A 14050-nucleotide genomic window follows, 5' to 3' on the forward strand; every position below is an offset into this window, starting at 1 on the left:
CCTGCTGCTGGTAGTCAAGCCACAGCACTGCCCTTTCCAGAACTGCTTTACCGTCTGCAGACATGGGTCAGCTGTGCTACTCTACTTGTTTTCGCAATGCAGCACTAAAAATTGTATTGATTTAGTGTTCTCAAGTTAAACTTTAGATGTAATTAGTCATGTGGTAAAAAGTAATGTTGTCATGTGCTAATGTCTTTCCAGTTCGGGCTTCTGCAAAGCTATGCCATGCCGAAACAGCACTTTTGGATAGCACTGAGAGTAGAGAAGCATTTGTTTCACTTCTGCATCTGCCTTATGATGAGAGTAGCTCAATAGCTACTTTCAAAGGGACAGCAAATTTATTGTACTGCATAGCACAGATACAAGTGCATGGCAAACCTAGGAAATGCTAGAGTTTTAACCCTATTTTTTTCTGCTTTCTGGGAGGATGTTAGCCTGCTACTTCCTATGCTAATTTACTGTAATTTCAGGTCAAATCCATCGCTTGGGTAACAGCAAGATATTCTTGCTATAAAGCAAGAAAATATTCCTTGTCCTGCCTGAGCACCATTCGTATATTTACTTGCATGAGATCCCTCTATGTCACGTAAAGTCCAGCTTTTCTCCATCTAATGTAGCATTTGAAGGAGTTGTAATAATAGTCATAAGGAGGGTTATGTATTCGCTCCTGGGGATCCCTGCAAATCCGACATTCTCCAGGGAATGTCTTCCCAGCGGGTTAGCCTGAAGTAAGGAAAGGGTGGCTGCCGCAGGCACAGCAGCCTGGAAAATGCTGGTGTCCTGGGGAAAGCCACAAGCTTCCCTTCAAAGGCTTGTCTGGTGCTACAGAGCCTCCCCTTTCCTGGTATAATACAGCTTCATTTGGCCCAGCATCCTGACGGTTTTTCACTGTCAAGCAACTTTGAAAGGAAAGGCACAAAATGCAGCAGCTGGCAGTTTCCCTGCTCCAACAGCCAGGCCCAGAGAGGCTCGGAGGTAAAAGCAGGACTTGCCTTGCTTGGGAGCAAACACTCTCATCTTCTCCACCCCTTCCTCCTTGTTGATCTTTTTCAGCTCACGTAGGGCAAATTTTCTGCTCCTTTGCCAGACACCAAAAAAAAGTTTTGCTCTTGGCAAATAATAACAACAATATTCTTGGCTTGGACAGTCTGAGTTACAAATGGAGACAGATTTCCACCCCCGTCCTTCCCATTTGCAATGAAACAGGCAGAATCCCTCACAGATCAAACTTAAAAAGCTTAAGTGAAGCTCGCATCCTTTCATCCCTGCAGGACTGGAGAGAAACAGAGTCTCTTAGATTAGCAAACACTGACCTCTCGCATAGCTCTGGATGTAGGATTAATATCTACTGAAGGGACAGCTGTATGACCCTCGCACATACACTAACGATACATTAGGGCTGCCACTCTATCAGTTGGGAGAAGTCTGTGTGAAGACATGCTTTCCACTAGGGAACAAAACAGACTAGAGCTAGCAAAGCCATTTGTGCTCTACTACGATGCACTTTAAAAAAACTTGCTTCTCGTTTCTGGAACTCAAAGCACAGATTAGCCGAAATCTGCATGCTTCACTGCGAGGTTCTGCTGGATACAGACCACACACACAATTTCCAGCTGTGACCCTGGGATCAGTACATCTTTGGGCAAAAGACCTATCTTCCTATGCCAATGCTGGATTTGCACATAGCAGAACATTACTTAGACTCTGCCCACATAAAGTTTAGACTCCCCACAGGATTCTTACCGGCTGTGCAATATTAGCATATCTATTCCCACATAGATAATTTAGAAGAGATTTGTTTGTCTCCAGGATTTTCCATCCCTCTCCCTTTATCTAAAAAGAAGAAGAAATAGAGGTGAATATTATGTTTGTCAAACTCTCTTCCCATTAAGTAGGAAAACTTTATGCTAGGAAAACACAGGTCCATTGTTTCCTAGGGTTCACTGGATAAGATACGGACACTGGGTCACACCCTATTTTCATGTTAGTCTAACTGTTTTCATAACACACGAATTCCACAGATGTAACAGCAGGTTCAGTGCATTTTTGAAAACATACTTATTTTAGTTATATAAATGAAAATAAATGCTTATTGTTTAATCCTGTATATTAAACACTAATGGTTTCTTGGAGTTATATCCGCACAAATATTTGGATGTTCAATATTGAACTTTCCAGCCCTTGATACTAGGAGAAATGACAGTGCTGTGGGCTCCCAAGCACGCCACAGAAAGAGAGAGGGGTGCGTCCTTCAGAACAAACTCCATCAAAGCCTGCATGCCTAGCAAGCAGCCGTTCAGGGAGTACTAACCTGCAGCATGGTCCGTTGCAGATTCATACCGAACCTGTTGCCAGAGTTAGGTGCCTAAGCTGTTCCCTTCTCAAGGCAGGTGGATGAAAAGGTAACAAAGGTGATGAGATAAAATCGGCACCTTTTTATCCAAGAGTGCTGTGGTTACTTACACTTACCAGAATGTGGGAATCCCCTCTCCTTCCCAAAGGAACTTGTGGACACACGTCTCCTACAGGCAGTGCTATCCGATCTTCATTAGCACAAGCGAAACAAAACAGAGCGATGAACTACGGAAAATATTAAACCTTGATTAATTGTCTCTCTGGATCACATCAACGTAACTGCCTGTGGCTGGAGAGAAAGGTCTGGTGAACAACACTTTGTTCGGCTGGTGTGCTGCAGCAAGTCATATATTCATTTTTTCCCGCTGAAGCTGCATAGACTGTCTCCAGACAAATTGGTCAGAGAGCATGAGAAGACATGCTGGAGCTTAACTGTTAAGAGTTTTCTTTTAGGGGGCAATACGGAGTGGACAATGTGTATTCAAATCCCTTTGGGCAGAGGAAAAGTTACATCAGCTTCCAATTTGCAACAACCAAACCAAATGCTCATCAAATACCTAAAAAATGGCTCCTCTGTGGTACTTGCAAATGGAGGCAGGTGGCAGAATCCCAAATCCATGAATCCAGGCCCACGACCAGAATAAACTTGAAATCTCAGCAACTGAGCTAAACGTGACTAAGGCCTGCACGCATACTGCAGGGCTACAAGGCTGGGCACTCTAAATGCTCGGAAAAATGGCCACAGGCACAAATACTGGGGAGATCCTTCACGTGTTGGAAGCTTTTATCCTAAGCACACTTCTGGAGATACTACTTACCTGATCCAGAAGTTCATACAGAGCTGTCTGACTGTAGAAAACTGAGGTCGAATGTGAGATATATCAGATGGAGCCGCAACACATGCAGTAGTGTAGAGACAGTGCACTGCTAACCGACCAAACTGTTAATGGGCCAAAAATTATCCAACAGAACAGTTTCCAAGGACAATGCTGATTTGACAGAAGCATGTTTCAGAAGAATAATCAATTTCATCACTTTTTTAAATAGGGAAGCATCAAAACATTTTGTTACAGCAATCTCAAAATCTTATCCATCACGTCTAGTTCATATAAAGACAAGAAACAAGACTAAGGTGAAAGAACCTGTCTTAAAAATGAATTCTTCATTAAGGTTAAAACAGTGTATTTTGAGTATACTTAACAATTTTCTGACATTTTCTGAGAGTCTTGAACTTTGTTTTTAGTTGCTAGAGGCATAAAATCTCAGAATTCTCGATGATTCAAGTATTGGCTTTGGTTGGCCCTTATCAACAGGCACAGAGCAAAACAAACTGATGGAGAAGAGAAACAAAGCCACCTTTTCTGATGGGTACAACTGGGAATAGTGTCTTGCTAACCCTGAATCCATCTCTTTATATACTTTGTATAAGAAAATTGCTAGGCCCTGGGCCCAACTTCTGGATAGTATTAATGGGAATATGCAGACTGAAAAGGTAAACATGCAGTCAGACCTCTGACACAGTTCATTTTTGCCATGTTCAACAGCAGGGAGTAGCTTTCTTCTTTACTGAAGACCATATATCCCTAACTATGTGTGTGAGTAGAATGAAAGTATAAACAATAATGGATAAATGAAAGTAATGGAGATCTCCAGGGCTCTATGCAGATGAGAAACTTCAGGGAATCTCACCTACGTTGCTGTCAGTTTACTTCTAAGAAATTAAGCTCAAATTGCCCAATGAAAAATCAGAAAAAAATTGGTATGCCAGGGTACAAACACAGTCAGACTTGCCAAAAAGTGGGCACCACCACTTCTACAGAAAATATGTTCTCCCAACAAAGACCAATAATTGCATTTTTCATTGAAACAGACAATGACAAGCAACAGCTGGTATGTTGTGGGTGTCTAAAAGTCTGCTGCGATTTAACTACAACTTTCCTTTCTTTTTTATATATTCAGCTAGAAATTTAAATGAGGTTGCCTAATGTATGAAATGGCATTCAAGTGGTTAACACTCTCAGACTTCTGAGCAGTATTTAGAGAGGAAGTATGGTCTCTTGCCCACCCATTAACCTCTGCTATTATGGGGCATTTATACCAGCAGCAGTAAAATTCACCTCCCTGTTGTATGTGTTGTTATATCAAAGATCAAAGTTCTGTAGTTTGCAAAAACATGGAAAGTACAGCATAATTAAATCTATTTGTTTAGCTAAAACTCAGTGTTTAATGAATAACAAATTTCTACTTCTCTGCGAAGGGCATGAACACTGACACTGTATGAATGAACATGGATTTCTTGTTTTAGTTTTTACAGACATCTATTTACTTTTCAGTGAGCAAAAAGTTAAAAGTACATGGCTTATTACATGGGTGCCTCATTACTATGACCACAGACAATGTGTTAAAAATGGTGGGATCCTACATAGTTCCAGTGCTTTACATAGCTATTAAAATTAGCTACACCAACCATTCCTTTCATTTTACACTACGTTAAACAGTGCTAAAGAAATACTGTTCTGGCTCCAAGCAACTTTTCAGCTGTACTATGTTTCAGGATACTGGGGAGACTGTCGCTAGTAAACCATATTGTAAGTTCCTTTCGGCTGTTTGCTCAAAGCGAAAGGGAAGCGCGGCAGTCTGATCCCAGGAAGCACTCCTTTCTAACATGACAACCCTAAAATTTCTGCATGAGCTCATGACTGCTGGAAAATGATCCCTGCTGGACATCCATTTCTAGAGTGGTCAACAAGAACTTACAACAACTGCTAAAGGCCCCTATTCAGCTAGAAACTTATTGGCAGTGACTTCAGTCGGAAAAAGTATCATCAAACCTAAATCCAGTCAATACTGCACACCAGACTAAAACTATATTTTGACTTCGTGGGTTTTTTTTTTTTTTTTTTTTTTTTGCATTCTAAGCCATTTTTAAGGTGACATTAGCAGGGAGAAATGACATTAAAAATGAACTTTGTTACTTCTCCATCAAAATTAACTGTGTTTTAACTTCTGATTTCAGGATTTCCCCAGGCAGTTGAATAGTAAAGATAAAATTATTTCAGTATTTTATTATGTTAAATTTTCTCTTCTCAGCTTAGTTGACACAGCTAGAATAATCCAGTCAACTTTGCTATTTCATTTTTCGAACTTCTGTTCTTGTTTTCATTCACTGACACAACAGTATCCCATCTGGACAATAAATATTTCCATAGATTTATGTTCAGAATGCTGCATTTTTACTGGAAATAAAAGATGTTCGAATACATGAATTTTGCAACTGGTTACACTTCCACTGTAGTTCAGATTTGGTTTGATGCTGTCCCTTTAAAAAGACAACAGCCTTAGAGAAGGTGGAAAATGTAGGCTCTGATCCGTTGTGATTATTTTAAAGTAGCATGAGAACATCTGTAACAGTAGGGATGACCACCCTAGCATCTTGGCTATATTCCAGTTTGGCTAACTGCATCCTGTTTTGCTAAATTCAGGTTTATTTGGGAGCTTGATCCAAAGCCTACTGATACCACTGAAATCAGTTTTCTGTACAATTTCAGTGGATCAGCCCCTTACAAAAGATATTCCTACTCTCAAAACAAATCGTGTTGTGTTGGTCACATTCTAGTACGGACTGGACGTACTTCACTGCTAGGTGAAGTTATGCGCATGTCCTGTGTATTCTTTTAATGAAGAAATAACTTTTGGGTTTAATAGGAAAGTCTAAACCTCACATCTGGATTGCAGATACAGGACCAGCAAAACACTTAAAATCCTTCTGTTTAAAGTATTATCAGTGCAGTTGTAAAAATATATACTAAATGCATTTTATTAGTTAACACTTCTTCTTTCTCTGTCATACATAAACCCCTCACCATGTAAAACAAAATTACATCAGTATAAATGTAAAACAGAACAAGAGGCAAAAATTTGTTAATAGATCTGCTCTGTACACAGGGGAACATGCCAAGAATAAGGTATGTCACGAAGTGGGTGCACTGATCATTTTTAGATCACAACACTGTCTGATTCAGTTGTCAGAATACCAAAAACACATATTTAGAAAATTAGAAGATAACAATAAAATATCAAAACAATGAGTTGAAATTTCAATGTGTAATGCTACCTGTGTGGTTGAGAAGTTTTGATCTGTAGCAAAAATCTGAAAAAAAACCTAAACGTATTTTAAATCTGCACTTCTACATTTAAACAACACAGGTATTAAGCTATGACTTCTGCAGAAACAGTTTCCGATTTAGAATGGTTGTTTCTTGTTTATAGTTCTATCAGATCACTGTTAAAAATGCAAAGTTGGAGGTCACATCTTATTAGATAATCATACAGCGTACGATTCTGTAGTGTCCTAGCTACAGAAACAGGGTAAAGCAGCTGCTCTTAAACAGATGCTATGGTATATGAATTATGTCATTTCTATAGTTATAAAACAACTTGAGAAAATGTACTGTAACAATATGATCTATGCTAGGATTGATTACCCTAAAAATCCTTTCAAGAGGAAAAACAGAGAGGGGGAAAGAGAAAAACTGTTTCCATCTAAGTTTCATGTCCTAAAGGTTTAGCTTCTGTGGAGAAAAATCTCGTATTTGGTTGTTACATACAGCAGTCACTCCATTTGTATATTCATTATGCACATTAAACATTCAAATATATTCCTTCCAGTAAATATGAATAGTTTAATTTGTTCTACTGAAAGAGAGACAACTATCAGAAATAGCAATAAAAGTCACATAATGAAATAAGAATACTAGAAAATCCACGGATTTTAGTACGGTCCATTATTCATTCAATTCCTGGCAGCCTTTATGATTACAAATCACTTGATTGACTAACTAGACATTCTCAAAGTGAATTATGAATCAGGTTCATTTTTCCTGCTTGAGAGTTGGTACATGTTGTAACTCTTCCACTTTGTGATATATCAAGTTCTTGTAAGAGTAATAAGAGATATAATCAACTCTTTATTTCAGGACAAATAAATTGCCTTCTCAAAAATGAAATGTGGTTGCTAACATTTTAACAGTGTGCAATGTAATTCCTTCCTGCTATTCTCAGAGTGTAATCTGCTGTGATGACACAGCTTTTGAGTATTTGACTTTGCTGAAATTATTTTAAGTGTCTTACACCCACACTCAATGCACATTGAGCTCCGTGAAAATGTGGCACTGGGACTCAGACCGGTCCTATGCCCTGTGGAAAACAAGCCTCAAACATCTAAATAGCAGGCGACATTTTGCCCTTTTGTGACTAGCCCTGATCTAAGGTTGGAAATGCTGGACAGTTTTAAAGCTGTTTAAGTTTACTTTGAAAAAAGTAAAGTGAATCTCTTCTAAAGTGTGCTTGACCCTCAAGTCCTTTTGCACGAAGAACTCCCTCAGGCTTTTGTGGAAATTATGCAAGTGGAATGACGGACAGACTGGGGTGGGAGCTATTTGTAGAACAAATGCACAATCAGATCCTAAATCCCCCCTAGAATAGGTTTAGTGAGGTGCATTTTACTTTCGAATGGCTACAGGGAACCCAAGTTAAAAAAATGAAAACCAGATTGAGGCTGCTTGAAATCTGTGAGAGTGTCCAAGGTGAAAAACCACTATAAAAAGCATTTATGCCCTGCATCTGTATATCAGATGCAGCCCCAACTGCTGGTCTGACAGTCTTAAATAACATCTCTTAATACTTGTGTGCAGGGGGAAGACTGTAGTAGTGTCTGCCCCGGGCAGCAAAGCTAACTTCCATACAAGGAAGCACGGAATAATATGGACTGGAAATGGTGTGGCTGTGGAGTACACGATAGACCGCAAGGTCTGAGAGAAAGGGTACATAACGTCCTCTGGTACACTCACTGAACAGTACATCTTCCCACACTGGGTTCTGTTCAAAAGCCTCAACAGAGTTCCTAATTTTGCAGATAGGAGAGGATTTTTCTTGCGGTTAGAGAGACAATCCCAGTGTTTGGGTGCTTATTTTGGCTCCGGTAAAGGGACAGACTGATACTCAATGGGTCCACATTATTTATAGAACAATTTCAAAGACTTTAATTTCCTCCCCTTCCCCCCAAACACAAAAAACATATCTCTAAAGCAGGATTTTGTGAGAGAAAAAATGTATTACCACTTCATTTTTTGGAAAATCTTAATGTGGTCATTCATTTTAAAAACAATGTTTAAAGACTTCAGATTTATTTCTTATTCATCTTTCTATCTCAGTTCTAATCCTCTAATAACCTTAATTAAATGCTGAGTCGTTTAGAATATTATTAAATAGCTTTCACAGGATTTTTTTTATTTCTGATCACATCATGAATACAGATTATTGAATATTCTATTCATTTAAAAATTATGATTAAGAGTATAATCCCCCAAAAGATGTTTGTAACAATTTTAACTAAGCTGTATTAATTGAATTAGGGGATAAGAAATGATTTAAAGGGTGACCGAGAGGTAAAATCAAAGCCCACGCAGTTTTAAAATCTAGTGGATTAAAAGATTGGTCAGAATGGAAGAGGTGGCAGGTCAAAAACTGAACTAATGGTTCAAATAGAAAATGCACTTACCTTTAGGCCACGTGCCTGTCTTTCATGGAAATCATGTGGAATGGCACCAGATGTAATATGGTTAAACATGAAAGGGAAAAAGTGCTCGTTACGGGTCAACAGACTGCACATTGCTCATTGTCAGGCAAAGGTGTGGAACATGAAAGGACATGGAAAAGTCTGCTAGAGTGTTACCACGTCTGACAGCATTGTGTCCCCTGACATGCCCAAGCACACCAGAGCAGGTCTCAAGCATTCATATAGCCTTCAGGCTGGCATCTTGGCAGAAAGTTGTGTGTTGAGCAGCACTGAGACAGCAATGGCTTTGATGCATTTGGTTTAGATGTTGAATGTGTGCCTTTCCAGCATTTGTTCCCATAGCCTTGCACTTGGTTTGCAACTCACTGGTTGTCAGCATAGCATAAATTCTGTTGGGCTATTTTTCCTATTGTTTTCAAACGTTCACAGGGGATTGCTTCAGTGCAGCTTTTCTGGTGCTTTCCTGGGGCCATCTCCCTCCTCTTAGCTACATACATGGCTTTACATATGATGACCCTAGCACACCACCTCTCTTAATGGGAACATAGCTCTAATGTATTTCAAACCCCGTCAAGGTATTTTTACTTCTATTCTTTAAACTCTGCGCAAGTAACTGAAGCTACTCACATATGAGAGGAATTTCCAGAGTCCTTGGTAATTATGAAAATTACAGTACCCTATGCATTCTCTAAAGCGGACCTGAGAACAAACCAGTGCCTGTAAGGCTGAGACTGAAGAGAAGGAAGATATACAAGCAAATTAAAACCTTGATCCAGAACTTAAACTAACAGGAAGTGATGACCTGGGTCGGGCATCTTTGTTTAAAAGATGGACAAAGACAATCTGGTAAAAATAGGCTTAAATACAAGACTATCATCAGAGAGATTATTCTCTGCATATCGCCTGCACATGAATTCCTGAAAGTTACACAACCATCATTTGCGAATTAAAGCAATCTACATGACAGCTTTAAGGAAGAGCAGAATAAATCAGCCTGCATTACCAAGAGATCACTGATACCAGGCAGACTGTGCATGTTTCCTCTTTTTTGAAACTTTTTGCTGGTTTCATAAGCTTGGTACTGGCTCAGGGTGCCCAGGGGGAATCTAAAACGTTATGCACCCCAAATAAAGCTGTGGAGAGGCTGGCTGGGAGAAAGCAACTCTTGCACCCTGAAGAGAAAAATATAAAATACATTTAAATTTGATCATGAAGGCTAAAACACTGTAATTACTGATGGAAGCATTAGTTTTATTGGCTCAGTTATGTTGTAGGCTGGGATTTAATCTGTTTAGATCTTTTTCTTCCAAGCTTAATAGCTTTAATTATTTTTGCAATGGAAAAAATCAATACATCCTTACACACTATTAATAAAAAAATCAAATATCATTGATGTTTGAAAACAGAAATCATAAAGAACATATGGAATTCATACAACTACATACAAAGCAGAACATTAATAAGATTAACCTTTACTCTATCAGAGATTTTCAAGAAATACCACTATATTTTTTGCAATGGCTCGTATCTGTCATTTAACTGACATGTGATCTTTGCTACGTTTGCCAAATCACTGAGGCCTGAATACCATTCAGCAATGTTAATTTTGTTTTCCTATTCCAGCCTTTACACAATTATTCTCATGGCAATCATTCTAGCCTTGAGTATAAATAATACTTCAAGTGGTTTGTTGATATCCAGAAAATGATGTGTATCTACATTAAGAGGTTCTGGAATCTAATGGGAGAACCATGCATATTATTAAGCTGAAATGCCTATTTCTTTCCTCCCAGATGGGAAGTAGTACAGGGTAGTGCCATGGCATATGCATTAATTTTATTCCTTCCGCAAATTTTAGCACATATTATTTTTGCAGATTTTGAGTCTTTGCCTCCTACCAAATATCCAGGAGATTTAAATAGGATTTTTCTGCAGAAAAGATCTCAATCTTAACATTTAGGACCCTGGATAATTCTCAGGTGAGCTAGAGAATAAGGGCATGGGAGCAGTTCTGTTCTGGAGAAGAATAACAAAAGATTGTTTCAAAGGAGGAATCCTTGTGGATTAACAGAGGCAAAAAGAGAGCCTGAGAGTAATTTTGCTGGCTTCCAAATTTCAGGTTAGATCCTACAGATTGGGTATGCTTGTTCTGAAGATTCTGTTCTAGCAATAAATAAAGGGCACATTTTAATCAGGGGGATAACAGCTAAAATATAACATAAAACATACATCCTTGTATCTGTTTGCCAACAAAGTTGCCTCATTAATATACACACACATACTCTTCTATTTAAAAAGCAGTCTTTAGCAGTTTCTTGCTAAGCCTGTGGACTTCTTGCACACTGTCTTCCACAATTTTTATTTCATATTATATGCCTCTTCTGATCCCAAGTCTTTCCTTTTTTTTTTTTTTTTTTTTTTTTTTTTGTCCAGTGGTATATTTTTCCTCCCCAGAACCTGAAAGACAGTATGTTTACACGGGAGTAAGTTATGTGGGAGCATTTCCTTCAGCACTTTGCAGATATCGAAAAGGCCAAGTTTAAAATCAGGATTGTTGATGTTTCCAGATGTGCAAACATGCTGAGGCCTCAGCTGAAAAAGCTGATGGTCTGAGGAGATACAAGACAGTATAAAACACTGGACTTCATCACTCTTTTCTCTTTGCTGCTTTTCTTTCTGTAACTTTGTCTTTATGTATGTTTGGACTCCACAGTTCACACCCATCATTTAAACCTGCTTAGGTACAAGTTACGTACATCAGTTAGTGGGAGTGGCTCTAGAGAGCCAAGTCTAGAATTGGTATTCACTCTTACGAAGAGTCCTGTTGGGCACAGGTTCAGCAAATTGCTGCAGATTCAGAAGTTGACTGTCCTGCCAAAGACTGGAATAAAATTTCTCCTGTGCTTAGTTGAAGGCTAAGCTTTCACTTCCAGCTAGAAAGAGGAAAACAGAGATAATTACAGATGAGACAGTGGGTGAAGAAAAGATATGTGGTATCCTCCATAATCCACAATGCAAAAGAGTTCAGGAGCAAACTGAGCAATAAATCCTACCATGAATGGATATTACCTTGTGGACAGTGGGGTGCATCCACACCAGAACTTTATAACCCTTGAGAAAATTTTTCTGAGTTTTACTTTCTTCTTGTGCAATGTGCAGATGGTGCACATACTATCACCAAACCCAGCACCTCCACATGCTAGAACAGGACATGTACTGCATCTGAGAGCCCCGCTGGCTAAAAAGCAAGAAAGCTGCCACTAAGTTCTACCCTGGAAAGCAGGGAGGTAGTTTAGTGCTGAACATAGCAATGGAGTTGTAGGTTGGGGGTCCAAATTTGCTGCAGTTCCTCCCAGGGACATTTAAAAGGTTTTAATCTGGCAAAGTTTGTGATGGAATAACCCTTGTGACTGGGGACCTATAGGACAGCTCAAGTCGGGCTTCGTACGAGTGTTCAAAGGGAAAGAAAAAAGCACTGAGGTAGGACTCCAGTCTGAGGACGAGCTGAATTCCAGCTCAGTGGTGCCTTGACAACCCTGTCACTCATAAGGGAAAAGGTTTTTGCTTGTAGGATTGAAGCAGTCCCTTTTGAATTTTGCATTTGAGCTGTTTTATAAGGCAAGGTATTTTCTCCACAAATGGTAGATCTCCCAGCTTCCTGCACACTCAGAATTTATAGCAAATTGTGACTACCTGTCACACACGCATGATACCTCCAGTAGGCTGACTGGCTGTATCTTTCAGCTCTGGATCATGCATGCAGGCCTTCAGCAGGAACAGTGGTTCTCACTCTCTGGAGGTTTTCTGAAAGGACATATGCATCTTTCTCCAGAACAGCGAAGGACAATATGGCGTACTGGTGCATATCACTCCATCCGAGCAGCACATGCCTCAGCCAGATCAGCACCAGCTATGTAACACGCATTCTAAAAGAAGAGATCTGATGGCAAAACACAACAGTGCACAGCCAGCTGCAAGTCTACACATAGATCAAACTTTGCAGTACCTGTCTAATAGGTCTTGGCTTCAATTCATCCCACCTACATTTAATATCTAACTTAGAACCCTCTCTCTCCCCACTGACTGGTTGGGGGAGTCTGTGGTCACAGCACTCTTAGCTTAGACATCTCAGTTAAGTGGTATCACTAAATAGGATGAAGCCAGCCTTTATTTCGGCAGTTCTTTTTCTGACATTTTTTTCCCATCAGCATAGATGTAATCTTTGTCAGGATAACTGCTGTTGTGTCTGAATTCTCCTTTGTGCTCTTCCCAGCACTACAGGCAACGCTGTACTGCAGCATCACACCCTGCTTTGGAATGCTGTTCCCTCAAGACTTCCATGGCACAGAGCGACGGGTAATGTTTTCTGAGCTTCTTCCACTATTACCACATTTTCTATAGAGGTTCAAAATGGATTATTTTCATCTTGACATGCAAATGCCTAGGCTGTGCCCTTGGCTGAGATCTCAGCATTGACTACAGAAGTAAAAGATATGGGGGTAGTAGCTCTTTAATATCACATGTGGAAGTGGCAGTCTCATTTCTTAACAAAAAAAAAAAAAAAAAAAAAAAAAAAAAAGCCACCTTAGCCCATTGTGCCTTGCAAAAAAGAGCCTAATAAAAATACTTCCTTATGCACTTATTGAATACTGTATTCACATGCAGTCTGCAAAGAGGCAGATGAACATTATGTGCAACTCAAGATCTTACTACTGTACACTGATCTATCCATTTGCTGTGCCAAAGTATTGGTGGGAAGAAAAGATACACATGAATAATTTTATCAAGTCAGATTACAAGCCTAAATATGAACATTTACTAAATGATGGAATTAGATCAGAAGTAGGAAAGATTTTTTAAGGCTCTTCTCTAAATGCATACAGAGCTCAAAAGGCCAAATTCTTCACCAGTTTCCACTCAGTACAACACCAATTAGGTAAATAAAATAATATGACCTGTAAATCGGTACAGGATACAGCCCACAGAAGATGTTGATACGCTGTAAAAGTCATTGAGTGGTTCTGTGTTAACATGAAAGAAATGATATCTGACCACAAGAGCACCAGCACTGACTCACTGTTTCTAATTATTATTATATTCTTTTTCTGAAACAACAAC

General features: G+C 39.3%; 1 long non-coding RNA gene across 3 annotated transcripts in view; it reads left to right on the top strand.

Annotated features, from left to right (window-relative positions):
- LOC135324168 (uncharacterized) overlaps positions 1–14050 on the top strand; it is a 91069-nt gene that overhangs the window by 14132 nt on the left and 62887 nt on the right. For all 3 annotated transcript variants that reach the window (XR_010385520.1, XR_010385519.1, XR_010385518.1), the window contains exon 2: positions 13206–13288. This is a non-coding gene — a long non-coding RNA (uncharacterized LOC135324168). The remainder of the gene's footprint in view (positions 1–13205; positions 13289–14050) is intronic.

Source organism: Dromaius novaehollandiae, chromosome W, assembly GCF_036370855.1.
Source record: "Dromaius novaehollandiae isolate bDroNov1 chromosome W, bDroNov1.hap1, whole genome shotgun sequence".
Taxonomy (NCBI): domain Eukaryota; kingdom Metazoa; phylum Chordata; class Aves; order Casuariiformes; family Dromaiidae; genus Dromaius; species Dromaius novaehollandiae.